The sequence below is a fragment of the Mandrillus leucophaeus genome, unplaced genomic scaffold (genome assembly GCF_000951045.1).
Source record: "Mandrillus leucophaeus isolate KB7577 unplaced genomic scaffold, Mleu.le_1.0 Scaffold222, whole genome shotgun sequence".
NCBI classification, from domain to species: Eukaryota; Metazoa; Chordata; class Mammalia; order Primates; family Cercopithecidae; genus Mandrillus; species Mandrillus leucophaeus.
Genome location: NW_012102277.1, coordinates 967,241 through 974,332, shown reverse-complemented (window position 1 = coordinate 974,332; position 7,092 = coordinate 967,241). Strand labels below are relative to the sequence as shown.

Here is a 7,092-nt window from a genome sequence, read left to right as displayed (position 1 = left end):
AATTCCCCCATTATTATTATGTTGTTGTCTATTTCATTTCTTAAGTCTAGTAGTGATTATTTTATGAATCTTGGAGCTCCAGAGTTAGGTGTATGTATATTTAGGATTTTAATATAGGAAGACAATTCACTTCTTTAGGAGGACATGTCAAAATATCCTAGGGGTGCAGTGACTTAGATATGCCTTCTTAGATGAAAGAGTTCTTGAGCTGATAACTGAAGGGGTAGTACAAGCTAACTAGGTGAAGTGCATTTCAAGGGGGAATAATGTGTGTGGAGCAAGGGAAGCATGATGCATTACAGCCGAACATTCTGGTTAGGGTGCCAAGGTCCATGAAGGTGGCGGGAGGTGGGCTGAGACCCAAGTGCTCATTATATCTGAACACAAGGGTCTTTGTATGTTTTCCCCAGTGCATCTTACAAATACCAGCATTCCTCTGTATTATCAAAAAGGTTAGGAAATACTGCATCAGGGAAACTAAAAAGTAAAATGCAATGAGTTAAAATTATGGTAGAGAAAAGAGACTGGAAGATAATGCAGGGGACTTGAGATTTGGATCTTAATCCTAAAAGCAACTGTCAGCTACTAACATCCTGTGTGCCCCTGGCTGAATCCCATTCTCTTTTTGGACTTCAGTTTCTTATTCAAAGGTGTGACAGGATAATCTGTTTCCTTTCTGCTCTGACAGCTCTGGTTTTTCTCATCCTCCTGAGATTTTCTTTTTCTTTTCTTTCTTTCTTTTTTTTTTTTTTTTAAACTCACATAAATGTTTGCTCTGAAGAAGCTGTATCTTTGGAGTATTTTCCAGGAACTCGTCCTGAGGGTTTTGCTAAGTTACTTGCTGGCTTTTTCAAGGTGAGTTATGCATCCAGGTGGAGACGGAGCTGTCCTGCTTGCTGATAATGAGTTGTGATTTCACATGACTTGTTATTACTGCTCTTTATGCACCTCCTGCCTTGGCCTCAGGAGCTTGAGTTCCCCATGCCTTCTCATTCCAAATATAGCAACTCCTAATTCACAGTTATTTTTGCTGTTAGAGGAAGAGAAGTGGCAAAACCCAAACCCATCTTGTGGGTGGGAAATCCAAGTTCTGTTTTGCACTGCTACTTCTCTTGGCTCATTTTGGACCATTGTTGATGAACACATTCCCTTCAAGAAAACCACCCCTTTTTGTAGATGATACTACTTTCCAGATTTCCAGAAATGTGTGATCACCATTCAAGGCCATTTTCCTACCTCCTATCTAACATTTCTGACTACGTAGCCTACACATTTCAGATATCACACACTGGTAATAGAGATTGTGGTACTTGGAGATGTGATTCTGCAGTTCTTAGAAAAATTTGTGGGAGATCCAGGGGACTTCTGGGGAGTATATGTGAATGTGAGTGGACAGAAGTACGTTATCTTCTAGGAACTCCTGAGAACTGAGAAATGACTGTTTAATGAACAGAGAGAAGTGACAAAGAGATTGCCCTGTCCAGAGACTCCCAAATAAAGGAGGAGGTATGTGGGTTTGCAGAGAGATAAGAGCCCTTGAGCTCTCTGTTAAGAGAGGCTGGCTTCACCCCAATTCTGTTATTTATAAGTTTTGTGATTGGAGCAGTAAGTTGCATTCTCTGGGCCTCAATTTCCTCACCTTTGACTATTTTACAAGTGAAGCCATCTTAGGCTGGAAAAAAAGGATATATTCCAAGTGAAAAGAGATGATTAATTACGGTTACTTTGCTGACTCGACCATATGCTAATAAAGTTATAACACAAATTAAATAAGACACTACATGAAAATATTTAGCAAAGTGTCAGGACTGTAGTAAACTTTCAAATAATATTGATAAAATTATTATAAAATATTTCATAGCTTTTAGTGTGTATATTTATTCACTTTTATTATTTTTGGAGAGCCACCTTTTTTTCTTGAAAGTTCTAGCTGTCTTCTTTTTATGTATGACTGACATCAAACTCTCTGTTACTGAAGTGCCTGTCCACCTTCAGAAAACAATGGTAACATTAATATACCTTCCTGCTCTGAGGTAACTGAGATGATCCTTGCAAGTTCTACCTCTGTGTCTGTATAATACAAGTGTTTGTGCAAGACAATAGAGATTCATGAGACCACCCTGACAGAGATGGTACATTCAATATCAATGTGGAAACTCTTGCCATGAGCTAGAGATCTCATGGGATTTTAGGTGGAAGCCAGAGGATTGGTGGTTGGTTGAATATGAAGGAGGGACTGAGGATGAAGAGGTAAATATGCATAGAGTGAAGCATCCATAATGACTGCCATGTTTCTGGGCTGCATGACTGGGTGGAAGATACTGCCTTTTCCTGAGACAGAGATTTCAAAGAAAAAACAAGATGTGAAGGGGATGGAATAAAGATTTCAGTTTGAAATATGTAGAGTTTGAGGTGCTTTCAAGGTTTCCTGGTAGTTATGTGCAATGAGGAATTGAATATAGGAAACAGTATTTAGGAGAGTGAGCTAGAGACATGGATTTTGGAATCATGAGAGGGTAGATATTCTAGACCGTGGGAATGAATGAGATTGTGTAAGTGAAGTATGAAAGGTGAGAGAAGGGCTGAGAATGCAACACTTAGTATCAGTACCATATGATATCATAATAATTAAAAAAAAGAACAGTCCATAGGAAAGAAGGAAATTAAATAAGTATTGTCACAGAAGCTTGGGGAATAGTTTTTGTTTGTTCGTTTCAGGATTGATGACCAAAAAAGTATACCCTAACAATTCATGAGTCTAAATGAAGAGAGATGTATTGATCTGTCAGCAAAAGGTCTTGCATTTTGGGTAGAGATAGTAGCAAGAGCTCAATTCAAACCCACCAATATCTTTCTCACTGTAGTCAAAGGGAAATCTGAGTATCAAGGACTCAAAAGTTAATTAACTGGATGGTTTGAGCTATACTTGTATACTTTGATGCTGACAATTTTAATTTCCACTGGAGCAGAGTGTCGATAGCCTAACGTTCTTTATTTCCATGTTAGCATGTTGATGCTCTGTTAAGCAACCCCCTACCCAAACTGTAAGTCATGGGTGAGATGTTTTTTTTTTTATCATTTTAACATATGAAGTTTAGGTTCATATCTATGAAGAGAAAGATTATGGGTATCTATTAATGAGGTCTTAAATATGGAATGATGAGGCTTTGGTGTGTTAGAAAACTAAAACTAAATTGGGATTAAGGATAATTAATTTTTAATTCTGACTGTGCTATTAGCTTGTTCTGTGGAGGGAAAAAAATCTCTTCCAGTCTCAGTTTACTTATATGTAAATATAGGGGTTGAACCCAAGATTCCTTTCATCATTAATATTTTATGAGCTCTGAATAGACACATTATTCAGTGTAGAATGATGGGAGGACAGCGTGGTGTTTAGAATTCTGTGTTTCTGTCTTTACCTATGGTTCATGACTGTGATTCCTGAAAGTTAGAGGTGGGCAGCCTGTTCTTTCATGACTTTCTAAACTGTTCCTCTTGGAGGAAAAAAAATTGTTGACTACTTTAAAAGCAAAGACATCTTGGTCTTTAACAAAAAAATTTCCAAGTGAAAGAAGGTGGTAAATCCCAGTTACTTTGTGCTAACCTGCCATATGCTAATAATGTCACTCCCCTCTCTACTTTCTTTCAAATAAACAAAGAAACATACATTGCTTAATACATGCCAATTACTTGCTAGGCACAGGGATATTAGTATGATTAAGGCATGGCTTTGACCTTAAAAGTACTCTTAACCTTAAGAGTAGTCTAGTGAGAGATAAATTAACTAATAATTGTAATATAGTATAAGAGTCCAGGCAGATGTATAAACTACAATGCTATAGGGAACAGGGGATATATTCATTTATTCATCCATTCTGCAAATATTTGCATGTCTATTATGTACCACATCTTGCTCTAGCTATCAAAATAGGTGAGTTCCCTACCTTTATGGAGCTCACACTGTCACAGAGGGAGAGAACATTAATAACAAAGAAAAATAAAGACTTCCATATGGTTATAAGTAGGGAATAGAAAATGATTCTGAGGTGTATTATTTTCTATAGGGTGGGCAGAGAATGTTCTGATGCTAGGAAAACATTTGGGAAGATAAAGTGATGTGATGCCTAAGGGAAAAATAGTCTAGATAGAAGGAACAACAAGTCCATAGGCCTTAAGGAATATGCTTGGCTTATTTGAGAAGTAGTAGGAGTGTTAGACTGGGTAGAACAAAAACCTGAACAAGCAAAGTGATACCAATTCTATTGACTGAGGTGGGGAGGACTGTAGGAATAGTAGTAGTGTCAAGAAAGGGGAATCAGGAGTTTGATTTTGGACACGTTAAAGTTGAGATGTTTGTTAAACATCTGAGAGAGAACAAGACAGCCAAATGTGTAATTCTGGAGTTCAGATGATAGGTCCAAGTGAAGGCATAAATGTGTCATCAGCATATAAATATACTATAGTATTTTAAAATAATCTTGTTACAAGAGCTCACCCCAGGGAATGACTATCAATAGTCATCTAAGAGAAGTAAAAGGACCAGCAAAGAAAAACTGAGACAGTTTGATCAGGAACATAGAAGAAAACTCATGAGTGGTGACCTAGTTGCTGAATGAAGAAAAAGAAAGTGTTTCAAGAAGGAGGAAATGATCAATTGTGTCCATGCTTCTCATAGTTCAAAAACTAACACACGTAAAGGGAAGAACTGCTAGAGTGGTGCAGAAAGGGCCAGAGGGGTTTGAGGCTGAAGGATGAGAGGGCATCAGTTAGGAGGCTCTTGTATTAACACAAGGGAGAGAGGAAGGTGGCCTGAGATGATTAAAGTGGCATGATGATGGAGAGAAGAGGACTGAGTAGGCAGCAAATGAGATAGGATTTGGCTGATGGACTGAATGTTGCAAGAGTGGTTAGGCCGGGTGTGGTGGCTCATGCCTGTCATCCCAGCACTTTGGGGGGCCGAGGCAGGTGGATCACCTGAGGTCAGGAGTTCGAGATCAGCCTGGTCAAGATGTTGAAACTTCACCTCTACTGAAAATACAAAAATTAGCTGGGTGTGGTGGTGGGCACCTGTAATCCCAGCTACTCGGGAGGCTGAGACAGGAGAATCACTTGAACCCTGGAGGCAGAGGTTTCAGTGAGCCGAGATCACACCACTGCACTCCAGCCTGGGCAACAAGAGCAAAACTCCATCTTTAAAGAAAAAAAAATTGTACAAGGCACAGAGAAGCAGCATGGAATGATTTCCAAGGTTTAGAAGTAAGTAACTGGAAGATTTGTGACTGTGTTCCCTCTAGAGAAACTCCCCTACTGAAAGAAGAGAAGGTTTAGGGAGGGGATGATGAGGTGTTTTCAGGACAATTTGATTTTGAAATTCACAGGGGACCTCCAAGTGAATCTGCCCATTGGAAAGTTGCATATGAGCCTGAAGTTCAGGAGATGGCTCTGAGGTATTTCATCTGCAATTTGTGTTTCCGTGTTTCTAGTGGAATCATAAATAAATAAGTATGTATTTAGAGGAGTGTAGCAGAAGGGCAAGTGATTGGACAAGAAAAATGTAGAGAATTTAGGGGTCAGCCGTGCTGGGTTCTAAGCTGGGTACACTATAGACAGGTTGAGGGAATTTTGACAGCAGTTGGGTCAGTGAGTTCTCTCCTCTATAAAATATGAAGAACATCAATTCCCTGGTGTTTTGTGGATCCAGGATACTAGTAAGTGGAGTAAGTATTCAAATTTACTCCCACAGATACTGTCATGGTGCCACTATTACTACTGCCAGTCATACAACTATTGAGTGTACTACCAATAGTAAATTTCTTAGTATATGCCCTAAGTGAGGCAAGACCAGTGTTCTAAATTTAATTTAGAACAGATTAAATTTGTAAAAAGTACTCCTTTCTGACATTAAAATACATTCCTTTTGCTGCTCTTGCATTCCCTCTCACTCATTATTCTCTCCTCTAAACTCCAGGGGAGCTGACTATAATTTCAGTGTATCCAAAAAAATAAGTTCATGTCCATTAACTTAAGTGAAACATTTGTGGAGGAAAAAAGACAGTTTATAAGATTGTTTTAATATGAACCCACTAAGCAGAAGCTGCTGATATCACTCTTTGTCATAGATAGTATCCTTTAAACCTCTGCTTTTGGCACACACTTGATTTTAGTTTCCTTAGCTTCACTAACAACTTTGCCTCCGTGATGTGTGCTGTCTTACTGTGGTCAGAGGGGAGAGGTAGGTGACTGTTCAGGTGACTTTGCTTTTCATTGCTCACCAGCCTGTCTTTAATCAGCGTCATCTTGTCATCCCACTTGAGCCAGCTCAGCCAGGATATCCTTGGCAGCTATTCCAAGGACTGAGCATGGCTGACTTGCATGACAGAACTGAAGACCGGGCCAATTCCTCATGTGGTTATTAGATGGATCTTGTTTACTGACTGATTCACTCATTTGTTCAATAGACAAATGTAACTGGGCACCAGTGATGTGAGTGAAGATGATGATCTCTAGCATTTAATACCAGTGTCAAGCACTGCACTAAGATATTTAAATGCATTTTGGCCACTAAACTTCACAAGAATAATATGTGGTTGAAATCAGAACCACATTTTGCAGAACTGCAGAAATTTCTGCAAGCTGAGAAAAAAAGATATTTGATACAACCAAATAATTTTCTCAAGTTCATGCTGTAGTTGGTAGAGCTGAATCACAAATCTGGGTTATTTATTTTTATTTTGTTTTGTTTATTTTTCATTTTGACTTTTACAAAAGCTATACATGTGAAGAGTAGAAGATAAAATAAAATGAAATCCTTTATCTCTACTCTAGGAAAGTCACCACTATATTTTTTTAGGCTATATCGTTCTACATCTTACACATACACACACACAGATTTCCAACTGCTTTGGAGACATTGACTCCATGCTCTGATAAATATTGATTTCAAGTGCTTTGGTTTACTGTTTGAGCTTCCACTTTATAGAGAGGGGAACACCCCCAGGAGCCAAATACTATAAATATATCTCTTTCCAAGTGAACATCCCTTCTTTCAAAGTTCAATTCCCTTGAGCTTCTGCCTGCTCTTATTTGCAGTCT

At 38.6% G+C, this 7,092-nt stretch overlaps 1 long non-coding RNA gene across 1 annotated transcript in view; it reads left to right on the top strand.

The window, feature by feature from the left end:
* The window catches only part of LOC105540559, a 342,482-nt gene that overhangs the window by 4,588 nt on the left and 330,802 nt on the right, over positions 1-7,092 (top strand). The window contains exon 2 of the long non-coding RNA XR_001006208.1: positions 1,415-1,506. This is a non-coding gene — a long non-coding RNA (uncharacterized LOC105540559). The remainder of the gene's footprint in view (positions 1-1,414; positions 1,507-7,092) is intronic.